The following is a 19004-nucleotide window of genomic DNA, read 5'->3' as shown; positions in this document are numbered from 1 at the left end:
ATTGTAGTTAGTTTTCTTTCTTTTGCATTCTTAATTTTTTTTAATACAATTTTGTTAGCATACTTCACTGTGTGGTATCATCTCATTGGTTTCATGCATGTCATGTTGTGTGTTTTCCCATTATATTGCAACCGTTGTGTGTGACGGACATGGGTTCATTAGCTTCATGAACATTGGGGGTGTAACATGTGATTTCCATTTCCATGTGGGTGAATGGGTTACTTGGTAGGGCTTTTTGGATGTGGAGGCTGTCCATTACGCACATGATTGGGGATTGTGAGCACCTGGTGGAGGCTGCCCCTGCACTGCTGGGGGGTGGGGGTGGTGGGAGACATGGGTGGGGGCCTGGTGGAGGCTGCCCCTGGTGGCTGGGGGGTGGGGGTGGTGGGAGACATGAGTGGGGGCCTGGTGGAGGCTGCCCCTGCACTGCTGGGGGGTGGGGGTAGTGGGACACATGAGTGGGGGCCTGCAGGAGGCTGCCCCTGGTGGCTGGGGGGTGGGGGTGGTGGGAGACATGAGTGGGGGCCTGGTGGAGGCTGCCCCTGCACTGCTGGGGGGTGGGGGTGGTGGGACACATGAGTGGGGGCCTGGTGGAGGCTGCCCCTGGTGGCTGGGGGGTGGGGGAGGTGGTAGACATGAGTGGGGGCCTGCTGGAGGCTGCCCCTGCACTGCTGGGGGGTGGGGGTGGTGGGAGACATGAGTGGGGGCCTGCTGGAGGCTGCCCCTGGTGGCTGGGGGGTGGGGGTGGTGGGAGACATGAGTGGGGGCCTGGTGGAGGCTGCCCCTGCACTGCTGGGGGGTGGGGGTGGTGGGAGACATGGGTGGGGGCCTGCTGGAGGCTGCCCCTGCACTGCTGGGGGGTGGGGGTGGTGGGAGACATGTGTGGGGGCCTGGTGGAGGCTGCCCCTGCACTGCTGGGGGGTGGGGGTGGTGGGAGATATGGGTGGGGGCCTGCTGGAGGCTGCCCCTGCACTGCTGGGGGGTGGGGGTGGTGGGAGACATGAGTGGGGGCCTGGTGGAGGCTGCCCCTGGTGGCTGGAGGGTGGGGGTGGTGGAAGACATGAGTGGGGGCCTGGTGGAGGCTGCCCCTGCACTGCTGGGGGGTGGGGGTGGTGGGAGACATGAGTGGGGGCCTGCTGGAGGCTGCCCCTGGTGCCTGGGGGGTGGGGGTGGTGGGAGACATGAGTGGGGGCCTGGTGGAGGCTGCCCCTGCACTGCTGGGGGGTGGGGGTGGTGGGACACATGAGTGGGGGCCTGGTGGAGGCTGCCCCTGGTGGCTGGGGGGTGGGGGTGGTGGTAGACATGAGTGGGGGCCTGCTGGAGGCTGCCCCTGCACTGCTGGAGGGTGGGGGTGGTGGGAGACATGAGTGGGGGCCTGCTGGAGGCTGCCCCTGGTGGCTGGGGGGTGGGGGTGGTGGGAGACATGAGTGGGGGCCTGGTGGAGGCTGCCCCTGCACTGCTGGGGGGTGGGGGTGGTGGGAGACATGGGTGGGGGCCTGCTGGAGGCTGCCCCTGCACTGCTGGGGGGTGGGGGGGGTGGGAGACATGAGTGGGGGCCTGGTGGAGGCTGCCCCTGGTGGCTGGGTGGTGGGAGACATGAGTGGGGGCCTGGTGGAGGCTGCCCCTGCACTGCTGGGGGGTGGGGGTGGTGGGAGACATGAGTGGGGGCCTGCTGGAGGCTGCCCCTGGTGGCTGGGGGGTGGGGGTGGTGGGAGACATGAGTGGGGGCCTGGTGGAGGCTGCCCCTGCACTGCTGGGGGGTGGGGGTGGTGGGACACATGAGTGGGGGCCTGGTGGAGGCTGCCCCTGGTGGCTGGGGGGTGGGGGTGGTGGTAGACATGAGTGGGGGCCTGCTGGAGGCTGCCCCTGCACTGCTGGGGGGTGGGGGTGGTGGGAGACATGGGTGGGGGCCTGCTGGAGGCTGCCCCTGCACTGCTGGGGGGTGGGGGTGGTGGGAGACATGAGTGGGGGCCTGGTGGAGGCTGCCCCTGCACTGCTAGGGGGTGGAGGTGGTGGGAGACATGGGTGGGGGCCTGCTGGAGGCTGCCCCTGCACTGCTGGGGGGTGGGGGTGGTGGGAGACATGAGTGGGGGCCTGGTGGAGGCTGCCCCTGGTGGCTGGGGGGTGGGGGTGGTGGGAGACATGAGTGGGGGCCTGGTGGAGGCTGCCCCTGCACTGCTGGGGGGTGGGGGTGGTGGGAGACATGAGTGGGGGCCTGCTGGAGGCTGCCCCTGGTGGCTGGGGGGTGGGGGTGGTGGGAGACATGAGTGGGGGCCTGGTGGAGGCTGCCCCTGCACTGCTGGGGGGTGGGGGTGGTGGGACACATGAGAGGGGGCCTGGTGGAGGCTGCCCCTGGTGGCTGGGGGTGGGGGTGGTGGTAGACATGAGTGGGGGCCTGGTGGAGGCTGCCCCTGCACTGCTGGGGGGTGGGGGTGGTGGGAGACATGAGTGGGGGCCTGGTGGAGGCTGCCCATGGTGGCTGGGGGGTGGGGGTGGTGGGAGACACGAGTGGGGGCCTGGTGGAGGCTGCCCCTGCACTGCTGGGGGGTGGGGGTGGTGGGAGACATGCATTGTTGATCAGTAGTGCAAGGTGACATGTGGGTTGGCTGGGGGCATGCCCATGGTGGATGGGCTGCCTGCGGGACATGAGCAGGGGTGCAGGGTAGTCCCCCGTGGTGTGGGCTGCCTGCAGGGGCCGTGGAGGTTGTGGAGCGTACACCTGGGAGGACCCACAAGGCCAATTCACGTGTAGTACTCCCCAGAACCCCTGAAATACACGTACCCTGCAGAATTCGCGTGTGGAACTTCCCGCGCACCCCTGAAATGCATGTACCCTGCAGAATTTGCATGTGGAACTTCCCGCGCACCCCTGAAATACACGTACCCTGCTCGCACTGGGCCAATCGCTTGTGGAACTTCCCGCGCACCCCTGAAATACACGTACCCTGCTCGCACTGGGACTATCGCGTGTGTAACTTCCCGCACACCCCTGAAATACACGTACCCTGATGGAATCGCGTGTGGAACTTCCCGCGCACCCATGTAATACACGTACCCTGCTCGCACTGGCCCATTCGCGTGTGGAACTTCCCGCGCACACCTGATATGCACGTACCCTGCAGAATTCGCGTGTGGAACTTCTCGCGCACCCCTGAAATACACGTACCCTGATCGCACTGGGCCAATCGCGTGTGGAACTTCCCGCGCACCCCTGAAATACATGTACCCTGCTCGCACTGGGACTATCGCGTGTGGCACTTCCCGCGCACCCCTGTAATGCACGTACCCTGCAGAATTTGCGTGTGGAACTTCCCGCGCACCTCTGAAATACACGTACCCTGCTCGCACTGGGCCAATCGCGTGTGGAACTTCCCGCGCACCCCTGAAATACACGTACCCTGCTCGCACTGGGACTATCGCGTGTGTAACTTCCCGCGCACCCCTGAAATACACGTACCCTGATGGAATCGCGTGTGGAACTTCCCGTGCACCCATGTAATACACGTACCCTGCTCGCACTGGCCCATTCGGGTGTGGAACTTCCCGCGCACCCCTGAAATGCACGTACCCTGCAGAATTTGCGTGTGGAACTTCCCGCGCACCCCTGAAATACACGTACCCTGCTCGCACTGGGCCAATCGCGTGTGGTACTTCCCGCGCACCCCTGAAATACACGTACCCTGCTCGCACTGGGACTATCGCGTGTGTAACTTCCCGCGCACCCCTGAAATACACGTACCCTGATGGAATCGCGTGTGGAACTTCCCGCGCACCCATGTAATACACGTACCCTGCTCGCACTGGCCCATTCGCGTGTGGAACTTCCAGCGCACCCCTGAAATCCACGTACCCGGCCAAATCGCGTGTGACACTTCCCGCGCACCCCGGTATACACGCACACGTATTTTTTGTCAGCGGGTCCGTGTTTGTGGGTACCCCTTTGCACGTCATTTGTCCTGGAGGGCCACAGTATAGGACATTCATCATGGCAGTATATAGGTGCTATTTGTTGGCGCACCTTTTGGCGCACATTTCTTACAGCCGCAGAGACGCTACCGCCTGCTTTCTTGTGGCGGTCGTGTTTGTGCCTGTGCGCTGGTTTGAGCGTGCGCTTTTTTGCCCTATTCTATTCCATGAATACGTGTTGTAGGCGAGCGTGTGGGCGTTCCGCGCACTTGTGCCCTGTACTTCCCCCGTGACGCCCACGTTTTGGCAAGTTGTTCCCCATTCCGAGTGTTACGCCCGTGTTCCGCCTACTTTTGTTGCGTGCGCCGCGCTATGTGCGATTTTCGCTCTGGCCTGTGCGATTTTCGCTGTGACCTGGCGCACGCTGTTAGATGGCCTGTGCGCCAACGTGCGCCGCGCACTTTTTTATCGCACATCCGCTGGTTTTCTCGCGCACGGACTTCCATGAATCGATGTGCGCTGCTTTTCGTGCGATTTGCGCACTTGCACTGCGATTTTCGCTATTCCACTGCGATTCGCACGTTTTTGCCCACTTGCGCCGCCCTAATTATTCCATGAATCGGCCTGACAGTGTCTTGTTTGAGAGATGGAGTTGCGTTCATTGCAGTGTTGTGCTCTAGGTATAGGTTAGAATGGGCTGGAGATCGATATGAACCAAACGACCAACAATCATAGCACTCACTTAGGCTGAATCCCAGAGAGATGGCACTGTAACGACGCGTATAACACTACGGTTCAAAAACCCTTTACAGTGCATATGGACAAAGTTTACGGCATCGTACGTTAATATTTATGCTAAAAGCACTGTATCCTTCTCATTTTTAATCCCTATAAAAATGTTATGTAAACTTCTACTTACATGATTTCTGCAAAATCCATGGTTACACTGTGCAGGTGGGAAATTCCTCTGTACTCCGTATTGAACAGTTGCAGACTACCTTAGCGGAAAATGTCTGCTGTGACTGTAGTGCAAGTTATCTTTGCTTTTTTTTCTTAATTTCGTACAATAACTATCCTTGTAGCAACTCATGCGTAGCGGTCAAGGCTATTTTACAATAAGCATTTGTCATGTTGAAAGAGAGGCATGTTCGATTTGCGGGCACAATGCGGGTAAAAAAAGCATTGAGGCTGGAAAGGGTTAGAATTTTGTCATGCATTTTGCAATGTGAGCAGTGTGACAAGATGATGGTCCCTTATATATGGTGCAATGATTGGACGGATGATAAAAAATACAATTCCACAGTTACGGCCCCTATGTAATATTTATATGTGCAGTGTCTTACATATCAACGGTGTATGTTGGGAGAGTGTGTGTGAGATGGCTGGGCATACGTGGGTGGCAGAGCCATGTTAAGCAGTCTACCGTCTTTGGGCACTGACTGCATACCCTACAGTCTACGGCCTCCAGCCACTGACACGTTTGGCGCCCTCGTCCACTAAACAAAAGAAATTACTTTACAACTCTTCAAAAGATTGTAAGTAGGGTCTGGTTTTCAAATTGTGTTTGCATTACACATTAAAAGAGTAAAGGAGAAGTTTAAAATGTTAAGGCCTACAACAGACTTTCAAATATGCTTGCCGAGTTCTGCATCATTTGGTCCACTCTATTGTGTGTTCTACCCATTCCAGCCAAATGGTGTACATAAGAACAAACATGAAGTAATGGGGTAAACAATGCCAGTGGCATGCGAGGAGCAAACTCTTACAGAGCATACAACAGTTATGTATGAGATATGGATACATTTTGTTTTTGGGTTGTGGTGATTGTGCAGATTATTTGGTAGGTAACTGTACCATAATGTATTGATTGTGGCCAGTTATTAGAGGATTGGGTGAAGAGGGCATTCAGCAAAGAGTGTGTCCAGTGAGTGGCAGTACTGGAATAGTATGTGAACTGAAGTGGCTAGGGGGTAGGTGGCTGTGTTATGTTTCTGGTTTGTGGTAAGTGGGTAGATGTTTGCATGCATGCTTGTAGTATGCTGTGGTGGTTGTGACCGGGCTCTACAGAGTAGAGTGCATGGCTGGAGGCCGTAGACTGTAGGGTATGCAGTCAAGAGTATAGGCCGTCGGTACAATCAGCACAGCATAATATAGCTATGCATTGAACATTGTGATATTGGTATGTGGATTGCTGAAATATGTGCACAGATTACAATTTAGAGATAAAAGAAAACATAACATTTTAGAGCAGCTTCTTTGTGATTGTGTAGTTCATTGCATAGCAGATATTTCTATACTTGGTGGACCCTCATAATTAGTACTGCGTGAGTACTATGCTTTAAACAAGTGTACTGTGCAATGTGTGCAGTTCCTGTGTTTCTTTGCATAATCATTGGGTCTGTGGGGAATAAAATCCATTTCAGTAACGTTTGCACTGGTTAAAGCAATGTTTAAGGTGCACTGTTGCAGTAGGAGGAATTGAAATGGTGTATGATTTCTGTTTTGTAAGTGCTAGTAGTATGGTTGGCGTATTCTAACTCTTCACTTGTTTCCTTTCTTTAGCACTATATCTTTATGCGTTTGGCTGTTGGTGATGTTTCCAAAGTATTGTGCCATTGCACTGTGATATTGCACAATTGTTGGGGCAGTTAGATATCTGTTGGTGTATTGTAATGTTGATCATTTTGAAATTTTTGAGGATATGTTTGTAGCACTGTGGTTGCTGAAGGTTCAGTTTGGCAGTTTGAATGTTGCAAGCAATATTGAAGTATTATGCTTATAGTTAGATACCAGTTGACGTATTCTCACTATTTAAAGTTTCGTATTTTATAGGGTATATTTAGAAGCTCCTGCATTCTCGTTGGCACTTTCACATCTTTCCACATTCCGAGGTGCTGGTGTACCACTATGGGTTTACTTAATCATATTTGCATATTGCTTGCATTGTATGCGTATTGGTAGATAGTTGTTGCCATATTTGAGTGGTTGGTGGTTTCAGAGTATGCTGAGAATAGTTTTAAATCCTCATACATAGTAGTTTGTATTTTTTAAGCTCCATGCAGGAAACAATATTAGTGTGCTTTCTGTACACTTATTGTTTTTCTGCCTGTAAGCATTGGGGGAAAAATTGTACAGCAGGCACACTTATGTATTTGTTGGCTAGTTGCTGTATGCAAAGTTGTCCCAGTACCACAGAGTAGAAGTTGATTTTTTTTTTACAATTCTGTATGTACTGGTGGGTGTTGGGGAGTAGGTTATTCTACTTCTGTAGATCAGTGAGTACATTTTAATTTCAAGAACATTAAGCAGGCATTTGCAAGATTTGCTGGTAATCTCTGCTTTAGAGTAACGGAAGTATCATTGCACTCAAACCAGGCACAATGCTTTCAAATGTATGCAGTGTAGTGGCCTGCAGTGGTGTGTCGCCTGCGTGGTAGATTATGGCTACTGTTGTGAATGTTTTCTTGCCAAGTGATACCTGTCCATGTGTGAAGGTAGTAAGCTTGCAGTTGTTTTTGGTTCCATCTGCATTGTACCTTAAAAGCATTAATATTACGTATTGGCTATGTGATTGTATATGTAACGTGGAACGATTATCGGAATTGCAAGTACTACACAATATGGTATGGTTTGCATTTTGTACGAGTTGCTGAAATGGAATGGAATCACAGTTTGGTATAGATACATAGACAAAGCGCTCGTTAGGGACTTGTTCCTGAATTACATGGTTGCAGAGAGTACATGTATGTTTCCACATGTAGGAAATCTGGAAGATTTAATTTATGGGTATGTTTTTTTTCTTTCCAGTACTTGTAGTAAGTACTTTAGAAATTCCTTTGGATCTCCTTGTGTCTTTATAGTGAACTTCACCATTCCAGCACAGTAGTCCAATTCCTGCCTTATTCCTGAGACACTGGGCCTCATTACGACCCTGCTGGTCCAGAAAGAACGGTGGTGGTAAATCCGCTACCACCGTTCTTTCCGGACTGGCTGATTAAGAGTCCTGCAGGCGGGAGGTGTCACTCCCGCCAGGTCTGACCTGGCCGGTTTAAAACCACCCGCCTGCAGGCGGACATGGAAACACCGGCTCTGTCGTAGACTGAGCCGGTGTTTCCATGGTCCCCATCCCCATGGAGTCCTATGGGACTCCATGGGAATGGGGATTTACCGATTTCCGCCTCCGAAATTACTGGGTCACCGGGGTTGTAATACCCCGGTGATTCCAGCAATCATGGAGGTGGAATGGTAATACGAGGAGTCCGGCTGTAACCTGCTGGAATTTCCGGCCCGGTTACCTCTGGACTCGTAATGAGGCCCACTGTAAGTGTTTTCAGGATTGTTTGTTGCATTTCGGTGAAGGACTAGCATTTGTAAACACAATTGGTCTGAGCCGTTTAAATACATTTTTTCAACAATTGTTGGCAATTGGAATAGAACATTGATTGCTACATTTGCATAGAAATTTACACTAGTTGTATTGGAAAATATGAATGGACCAGATAGTTCTGTGTCTGAGTACTTTGATGGAAGTGCACTTGGTTTGTTTGAAGAGGTAGTTTTCTTTTTGTGTGTGTAGTTGGGTATGTATTGTCCTTTCAAGTCAATTTGTCTTTGTTTTTGGAAGTTGATGGAGTATGTGCTGATTTCACTTGCTTTGGTAGTACTGTTGGGAGATGATTTATAAGTTCTGATTGCATTCATTTTCTTTTACAAAGTTTGTGTTTTTGAGCAACAGAGTACATTTTGAAATTGGGTGTGTAGAGTGCACATAGTCTATTGTACTCGCCGATGTACGTAATGTCAGCGTTGACTTTACTTGCATCAAAATTGACTAGAAATAGTCCTTCAAGTGTACGTAGCACTGTCACGCCTGCATAACTCATGCCTTCTTTACTGCCAATATCAATTAATGCTTGATCTAAGGTTAGACCTTGTGATTTATGAATAGTCACTGCGTATGCTAGTGACAGAGAAAACTGTTCTCTCCGTACATACACGTCTGTGAAAAGAAGGAATCGTGCTGTTGAGCGTCCTATCTTTTCAACTTCAGACAGTTTCTCAAAGTGAATGTTGACAAACTAAATGCTGTTGTCATGTGGGTATGTCTGGAAGCCAACAACTGTACCAAGTGCTCCAGTAACTAAACCTTGCTCTACGTCAGGGTTACGCTTTAGCATTACTCTGCAGTTTAAACACAATTTTAAACTTTTCTTCAAACCAGCTGTGTTAGAGATAGAATTTTCTAAGATATTTAGTCATGCTATGGCTTGTTCGCACATAGGTATTGTCATTCCATATGCATCAAGTTTGTCTGTGGAGTAAATTTGCACTAGTGGTTGCCTTTCTTTTTTCAGCATTGTTTCATTGAATTGTGCACAGTTTGCTAGAGTTGGCATTAAGGACATACAGTTGACATTTTGTGTGCTAATTGTTCCATGACATCAGTAGCACATGTGTTATGGCCGTATAGCTCATGTATGCATCTGGTATTTAGGATAGACTGAGCTTCCATAGACAGTACACCTCTGTGAATTTTTTTAAAATATTGGCATAGGTGAGATCTGCAGACTGACGCATGTTTTCAGTTAGTTCTCTGTATTGGAAATGTTGCCAGAGATTTACATTCCCTATGCATCTAAGAGTTTTACAGCATAGTTTGTGTCCTAAGGTTTTAAAGATAGGTTCACCTTTCAATGGTGTTAATTGAAGGAGATCTCCGAAAACAATCACATCTTTCCCTCCAAAAGAGTTCTTCATAGTCTGTTTTGAGGACCTCTTGCAATCTGAGGTAAATCAAAGCTAACATTGGGTTGGAGACCATGCTCACCTCATCTATTAGGAGTATTTTCATTTGTTTCAAAACTCTGCGTAGCTCCATAGCAGCTTCTGTTGAAAATTTGTAGTAGTCTAATTTGTTTTGGTGTTCTCCTGGAAGGAGTAGCAATCAGTGTAAAGTTACACCACCTATGTTGTAGGCAGCTAAACCTGTAGGGGCGGTTACAACAGCTGAAAGCTTGTCGTTTGTTAATTGTTGAAGGAATTTACTGATCATTTGTATTAAGAATGTTTTGCTTGAACCAGCTTCACCATTTACATAGAGCAGTACCGGTTTGTAGTGTTCACAGGTACAAGTTTTAGTTTCGTGCAACATATCATGTTCAATTTCTTTACTTACTTCTACGAAAATGGTACACTGCTCATTGCTTAGTTGTGATTTTAGTAGAGCAAAGTCTTCTGCAGATTGCTCATACTGACACATGATGTTCTCTATTTCTGTCATGGCTAATTCTGCCTCATTTGCTATGAGTGGCTGTCCAAATGGTTCTTGGCTTCCTGTCACAGAAGGTTCACTGCACTCAGGAGTGTCTACATTTAATTGTGCTTGAAGTTCTTCTTCGTGGTGGCGTTCTTTGTCCAATATATTTTTGTACTGCAGAAAGTTTATATTTGTTATGGTACTTTCACTTGCATTGAAAGCATCTTCATAGGAGGCATGGGTGTCTAACAAATCTTCTTCTTTTCTCCATGGTCTAACACGTTGCAGTAGAGCTATGTAGTACAGTTCTTTGTGTTGAGGAGTTTTTAATGACAGCTTCATATGACTAATCAGGCTGCGTTTGGTAAGTTTCACCAGGCTGCCTTCACAACGTTTGACTATGTATTTACCTTTTTCTCATCTGGTTTAATGTTATTTTTGTATGAGAAGTTTTGGACAATGTGGTATAGGCACATGGTTTCTAAAGCACAACTCCTGTTTGGGTAGTATGTGTCCAATAAGTTGATTTTCAAATGTCCTGACTGTTGGGATCATTTTTGGCTATTGTTTCTATGTCTTGGTATGATTTCAGAACTCTTTTTCTGGATGTAGCAGGACCAAGGCTTAGCCACACCGTGTTTTCAGATATCCCATTTAAAGTGGTGCCGGTTAAATGGTCTGCAGCTTTGTAGCAGCCACATTCTCTAGGGGAGAGCATTTTTATGCCGAAGCTGTACAATTTCGGTGACAGTGTTTTGTCAGATGATATGTCATCCCAAAGGTCTTTGAGCTATGTTTCTCTGCCTTGGTTAAGTAGGCTGTGACATATCGTGCAACTGCTGTGGAATTGTCTGCAATGTACTGTACATCTACATTTCCATTCCATAGGAGGGCAATGATTGCATTGTAGTCATTGATGTACTTTGATGCTTCAGTTCTTTTTATGCAGTATGTGTTCTTAGGAGATTTGCCTTTCATACTGTGTCCAACTGCAGACATAAAGCTGTTTACTTGCCCTGTTGCTGAAACTGGTCTAGGGAAACCAAAGTGGCATTTGATGTTTAATTGGCTTAAAATAATAAAACCTTTAACATTTCTCCATTGCATTACATCTGTGTCAATATCATTTTCAACAGTTCAAAACAATAGTCCAAAACAGTTTGAGACAGAAGAAGCCTTATAAGTCCATGCATCTAGATTACAATGATATGGGTTCCTCCTTTAGCACTGCCTCAATAAATTTCAAGGCTGCAAGAGTTAGGCCAATTTTCTCTGCCATCATAATATATTCCCACCAATCCTCCACCGACAATGTGCTATACTCTTGGATCCAATCACCCAGGAACTATGTTCTTAGTTCTGTAAGGGAGCTACAAGTCAACATCAGATGTCTAATAGTCTCTGTTACTTCCAATTCTTTATAGTATCGACAAGTAGCATCCTGGCTTTTGATCTGTTTCCTTGCCAGCAGAACGTCTCTTGAGGTCAGAATATTAAGCCTGCATCGCATCAGATAGTCTCTGTAGTGGGCCAGTGGAAACTTTGAGATATTTTGGGAGTTGGTTTAATTTCTTCCTTTCCCATATAATATTAGGGGGGTGTAATTTCTCCTTACTGCTCCTCTCTAACGTTTCAATCCAATCTGTTTCCTGAAGGTTCTTTTTGACCTTATTTGGATTTGTTATCAGCAAGTCCATTGAAACATCACTGGCCTTCAGATATTATTTACATCATGATTTCCATTTTCCTAGGCTTTTATCTTATTCAGTATATAAAAAGGGTACAGGTGTATTTTCCATTGTGCATTTCGATCTAGGGATACTGTTTTCCAACGAACTATTGAGGTCAGGGATTGTAGCCTTAACTCATTCCTTGTTGTATTTCCTAATAAGGCATTTGGCAATTTCAACACCTTCCTCCAATACGATCCCTCCAGGACTTTCCAAGTCTTCCAGGCCATATTTAACAATGATTCCGATCCATACGTCAAGATAGATACAACCTTTTGCTTGTAAAAGGTGATGATAGGAACCATTGAAAATCTTCAATATCGTTTATGTAAGACTATGCCCTGGTTTATTAGCTTCTTAAGTTTTTCTTTGAGCATCATGTATTGTCCTTTTTCATCAACATTCTTGTTAATCAAGAGTCCTAAGTAAATCATGGTATTTACAGTTTCTATCTTCTGGTTGTCGATGGTCCAGATAAAGGGGCTTTTTCTTTGTTTGCATAGCGCTGATGTCATTATCAGAATTTTTGATTTCACCACATTTACTTTCATCTCATTTTCATCCAAATAGTTTTTAAATGCGTCAAATCGCCTCTGTAGGCCGACTGCCATCTAGTCAATAAAGGCCAGATCGTCGGCGTATAGTATCCATGGTGTCACCCCAGCTCCCATTTTATGAGGAAAGGCTCTGATGTTTCTCTGCGCATCTTCCATATTCGCCATATATAGACTAAATAAAAAACAGGGCCAATGCACATTCCTGTTTTATACCACTGTATGTTTTGATCTTTTTTGAGAGTGACCCTTCTTTAGATAGTCGCACATGAATATAGCTGTCTGTATATAGGGCTTGGTTAGCTTCTATTAGATCCTCTGGGCACTTCCATCGCCTCAATTTAGCCCACAAGTGTTCGGGGTTCATGCCATCAAACGCTTGTTCTAGGTCGATGAATCCTAAATAGATCTTTGTGTGTGTTTCCAGTGCTCTTTGTTTTAACAGGTTCGGGATGAATAAGCTCAGCGAGGTTCCCACTCTGCTTATGAAACCTGTTTGCCTCAGATCCAATATCCCTGCCCCCACCGCCCATCATTTTAGATCTCTCAACAACATGGATGCAAATAATTTGCCTATAGAGTCTAATAAGGCAATTGGCCGGTAATTCCATGGTTCTCCACAGTCTCCTTTTTTTATAGATCGGCACTATAATTGCCTCTTTCCATGATGATGGTGTGGCCCTGTTCTTTAATATTTGTCTAAACAGTAGCATAATCAGGTCTCCCCAACTATCCTCATTCTTTTTCAGTGTGTAATTAGAGAGGCCATCAGGGCCAGCCGCCCTTGAGGAACTCTGTTTGCCAATAATCCATCTTATTTCTGCTCTATCAAATTCAAATGTCCAGGGGTTTTTACTTGTACTAGTTCTTTTTTACATATGTACTTGTTTCTTACTGAATAGTGAAGTGTAATGCTCTATCCAGCGTTCTTCTGGGACCTGCCCTTTTATAAAGGCGATTGAAAACTGGCTCCATTATTAATGATGTACCATAAATTTCTTGCATTATTTGCACAAACCGCTGCCAGCATTTTCTCAGCATCGCCCTGAGCTCTCATCGCTTGGGTTGCACGGCTCCAGGTTTGTTTACATTTCCTTATCTTTTCCAAGCTACTGGGTCTATCTTTAGATCTCAACTTTCTCAGATCTGTTCTATATTTTTTCCTTTTAGCCATCAGATCGCTATCATATGTTTCCTAGTCATCGATAATTTCCTATCTAGATCTTCTTTCATTTCAAATTCGTTTAATAGCCAGCTATATTCAACTCCCTCTGGATTGATATCCACATGATCTTCATATCTCACCGCCAACTTTGTGAATTTTGTTTGCTTTATTCTCAATTTATTTTTCCCCCAGGATACTTCTACTGGGCCCATCTTACGTCTTTCCACCCTCATAATGGGGAGCTGCATTGTAATCGCTAATAGATCATGGCTGCTTACTTTTTGCTTTTTTACTTCAAAAGTCTTGATTAAGTGCAAGGTGGTTCCTGATACGAAGCAATAATCTAGGCAGGAATGGCTCGTACCTCTGCCCCACGTATTAGCTCCATGCAGATCACCTTTTGTCTGTCCATTTAGCATCTTCATGTATCATTGTTCCATCTCCTTCACCCATCGTAACGTTCTCCCATCCAGATGCGATTCAGTTTTGGGTTTACCTTCTTTCTCCAGCAGCTTAATATTTAAATCGCCACAGATCATAATTAATTAGCTTTTGTTCTCTAACATCGATTTGCCTACCTCTTGCATTATGGTTTTGATCATTTTCTTGGTTGTACACATTTTTACACTCCAGTATGTGTGGATTAATAGTATTTTAAGTTCCTTTTTCTCATTCCATTTCATCATTTTTATTATTTGGATAAAGGGGTTCGGTATAGAGTGTTCTGTTACCTTTAAACCACTATCAATCTTAATCATAACTATAAGGCTGCTGAATGGTCTTCCCTTAATTCCTTTCCCAGCTGGATTCACATAGATTTCATAATCTTCACACACTGGTTTGTTTCTTATCCACGTTTTCTGCAGACACAACACTTCATACACTGTCAATGAGCCTGCATTTCCTGTGAACAGTGATTTAAAACCTCTTGTATTCCATGATGCAAGGGTGAGCAAATCCGGTTCAATCTTCCTCTCATTCTACTGGGATTTGTTCTTCAAAAGGGCTCCAGCCATCCAAGACGAGTCGTAGTTCTTCTCTGCACCTTGCTGCTTCAATTTCGTCACATTTATTTGCCTTCTCGAACTATCAATTATAAATCTTAATATTTTTTCTTGATCTCCTAAAGTAAAGTGTTTCTTATGCTTTTCTTCACTTGTCTCCTTTAATTTCTGTTTTACTATTTTCTTTGGTGACCTCCTAAGATCCCTTTCACTATTTTTAAAATCTGGTACACGGGGGGCTCTTCTCCTCTCCTCATATTTTCTATCTTCCTCCTTTCTAAGGTTTGCAGCACTTTTGTCTCGTTGTGGGATTCCCCTTCCATTCAACATACTAGAGGTCCGCCTAGAGATACTGCTTTGTTCCATTTACTCACTTACCTCACTTAACTCATAACCCAACAATGTCTCTTTTATTATGTGTGATTTATAATGCAAGATTACCCAGTCCATCCTTTTTTTGTTGACAAACTCTCAGTATGTCATCAGATGAGATATATATCATTGTAGGGATATGCTGAAATAGGCTCCTTAACTATTTAACTATAGGCTCCAACTGGACTTTCCACCCCTTCACCTCCCTCTGAGTGTTCTTTCCAAAACCTTTGTGTTCGCTTTTAGTCAGTGCTTCAACTGTAGGCCTAATGTGACTTGGTCTCCTTATGTCTTTCTCATTTGGTTTCCCTTCCAGAGTTCTATCTCCTAAAAATCTTTCTTTTTCTTCCATTGTTTTAAAATGCACAGTTTTCTCATAATTAAGGCTCCTAGCATTATCTTCCTCATTTATCTTATCAATTTTCCTTCTCCATGTACTTTTTCCTCCTTCCCCTTACAATTTTGGGGCTGCTCTACAACAGATTTCTCCATAATGCCCCTCACCTGCTTTTGATCTCCTCCCACTCCGAGGAAGTTAAGTTTTCCCATCCTCTTCCTCCTGAATCTCCTCTAAGAGATTGATCAGGTCACTTACACATGCTTCTGATACTGAGTCTTGATCTTCCTTTCCCGCCTATCTTTCTCTTACTTGGGGTGTGTCTTCCCGCACCTGAGTTTCATCTATGTCCTCTGGCATCGTCATTTCTCTTCTTGATCTCTTTGAGCATTGGATATTTTCCAGCATATTAGGTGTTCTTATATTTCTTAGAAATTCTCTCGATCCGTTGGACTTTCTTTTCGGCATCAATATATTTTTCAACTTTTTTCAATTCCTTTTTCCTCTTCTGGGTAATTTGTATCACATTCTTCTCAGAGCTTTTAGTTTTTTCAATTACAGATACTGGTTGGAAGATAGGAAAATTGATTTTGTCAGGCCCGTCTCTTCGTTGCAAGGCTTGAAGCTCCCTTCCATCTGTTGCTTTTTCTTCAATTTGCAGATCCGAGTTTATACCAATACTTTTTTCAGGGGCCTTTTCCTCACATGGTGCTTTGGTTCCATTAACTGTTTCAATTACAATTACACTAGGTTCACTCTCAGGTCTAGAGTACACTTTTTCTTTCTGGCTATTTATAAGTCTTGGAGTTTCACATAACCTTTGCGAATCTTTATCAGCTCCCACTTTCTTATACCAACGTTTCAATTTACAGTCCTCTATTATCGCCTCCATTAGTATGGACTTATCGCTTGTATCTCTTCTGGCCATATCACAGAGGCGATTTTGCTATGCAGTAGAGGATTCCGCCTCTTTGTCCAATCTTTGTTCAATCTTCTTCATAAAACTCTGTAATCCCAGCATCTTCAAATTGGTCATTGTATTAACTGTGTGCAAGTTTTGTAGGGAGGTATCAATGGCCTCATACAGTTTTATAAAAGGGGCGACTGAAATCGTCAGGGCTGCCATCATCCTATTTTGAAAATGTGCATATTCTTCCCTTTTTTCCTTTTCCTCTTTGACAGATTTTCTCTTCACATTGTCTTCCTCCTCATCTTCTGTTGAAGTCTATCTTTCTCTGAGATTGCCTGCTCTTTATTACAATTTTCCATAGCCTGCTTCTCCATCATAAGTAACCTTTGATCTAATAATTGGTATGTAGCAGGACTATCTGCAATTCGGTTCACCTTCTTTTTTTCCTCCCAATTTTTAGGCTGAGGCGTCATTTCACAGTCCAAGGCTGCTATTTTTTCTTTTATAATTAGGAGGCTTTTTCTTTTCTTCCGTGCTATCCTTCCTGTAAGGCCAGATATATCCTGGATTAGTTTTTCTGCCAGTGCAGAATCACTTAGATCTTTGATTTTCTCAAGGGCATTGTTAATGATTTCCATGTTATTCCTTGCATTAGACTCCTCTCTGGGGACGTGTCGTATGTCTCTCTCCACCTCCACACCTGCCATGATATTAATAGTTAGGGCCTCTTTTCTTAACAGTTCATCTTTATCTGCCCCTCCATCTCCGCACATCTTGTTCATCCAATTTATGGGTATTGAAATATCAATGATTCACCCTCCAGGGTATCATGGGATCCTGAATGCCATGATAATGCCTTTATTTCCTCTGTCTCCTCCCAGATCTGACTTCCTGTATCTTCAAGACCCAGTACCTCTATCGGTTCCTCCCTAGATGGTACTTCGAAGTCTACTTCAAGTCGTTTTATCTCTTGGACTTTCTTATTGATGCCCTCTATTGGATGTTCATTTACACTTTCTCTTTATACAGACGCGTTCTTATATAGATCTTTACTTTCACCTCTCCCCTGTTCATTAGGTTGATGAGAGTCAAAGGGTAGACTTAACTTACCTAGTGCTTTTTTATTGCGCGGTCAGATATAACTCTCCTCGCACTGCTCACTCCTCTTTCTCTCATCCGCCTCTTTGCTCCATTCCAGTTTATTCCCATTAGCCCTCTGGTTTTCAGACACGGCCAGGGAAAGGGTTTTACTTTCTTTTCTGCTCCCCCTCCGTCGCCCCATCTCCCACACGGGCTAGATTTAGCTCGTCAATACAAATTATTGAACTTTTCCTCTTCCTGGTGGGCTCTGTGCTACTCGAGTCCAACTCTCGCTGTTCCTCCCGCTGATTTTTCGGTACTGTGTCAAGAGCCAGAGCTAAGGCCATATGGGAGGCATTTAGTATGGCTGTTCTTATCTGCTTGGTAAGTATACTCTCAGGTGAGAGTTCTTCTCCTACCACACCATCTCCTGTTATTTCCGGCTGACAACGTGGTGCAGGGCTTTTGCTTTGCATAATTGCCTCTCATTTATGTCCTGCGGTCGACTTTTAACATTCTGTTCAGTCACCCCTTTCCCGCTAGACACTTCAGATCGAGTTTTAGCCTTAGCCGGCTCCAAAGGGGTCTATCGTGATTTGCACACAGGATCGTGCCTTGTTTAGTTTGGCACATACTGGCGGGGCCGACGACACAATCGTTAAATGTTGTCTCACCTGGAGTCTTGTTCTAGTGTCAGTCAGCTCTCCCCCAGTCTGAACTGAGTCCACCATCAATCTCATCGTCATGCAGCTTCTCTTTGATTTGTCGTGCAGCTCTTCTTTGATTTTGCAAACCCCGGCAAACATCGGATAACACCACTTGCACACCACTTTTGCTCCGCTTTCGTGGGGGGTAGTGGTTGTAAGTGGTTAGGTGTAGGGTGTAATCAGGTCACACAGCCACACTACAGCTCCTCCTCCGAAAATGTAAAGGGCCAGCCAGAAGTCTCTCCAAACACTGGATAATACCACTTGCACACCACTTTGTTTTTATATTTGCGCCGACAATACTTGCCACACTTGTGTCTTTGAAACTGCAACATTTGTTCATGTAGGTCATTATGTGTACTTTCTGCAGGCATTTTGCAACTTACATATTTGTGAATGAACTGAAAAACCGTTGCATCACTTCCTGACCAAATTTAGGAGCATTTTTAATCCACAAAAGCATGTGGATGTGTGGTGCTGCTCTGGCTTGATATTCTTTTCTCCAAAAGAAGTGTTCCACTTCTCTGAGGGGAGGAAGTGTTTTATTACAAATGAAGTGCAACATGGGAATAAAGAGATGATGGAAGTACCTTGATACATTTACAGGATCAAGAGAACAGAGTTCTCCTGCTGTTTTCATGTCTATACCTGTTTTGTTTTTGTTTGCTATGCATAGGAAATTGTGCAAGTCTTCACATGCATACTCTGCACAACTTAAAGTGACAAACCATGTTGGTTGGCCAAGGTTGCGTGGCATACACCATACATCTGCATACAGTCGAAACCAGTATTCTTTCGTTCCACGCATGTTTGCCAAGAGATTTATAATACTTGACTGTAAAACATTGTCTTGCACCTTTTGAAGTAGCTGTGTAGCACTGTAATTACTGTAATTAAGAAACGAGCGATCACAGTGTCCTCTTTTTTTAGGGGCTTGTTGGGGGAGGACTAGAGACCATAGATAATCAAACAAGGTCCACAAC

Source organism: Ambystoma mexicanum, chromosome 6q (genome assembly GCF_040938575.1).
Source record: "Ambystoma mexicanum isolate Mex_15411 chromosome 6q, UKY_AmexF1_1, whole genome shotgun sequence".
Taxonomy (NCBI): domain Eukaryota; kingdom Metazoa; phylum Chordata; class Amphibia; order Caudata; family Ambystomatidae; genus Ambystoma; species Ambystoma mexicanum.
The sequence above is the reverse complement of the archived record's forward strand: the minus strand, read 5'-3'. Positions refer to the sequence as shown.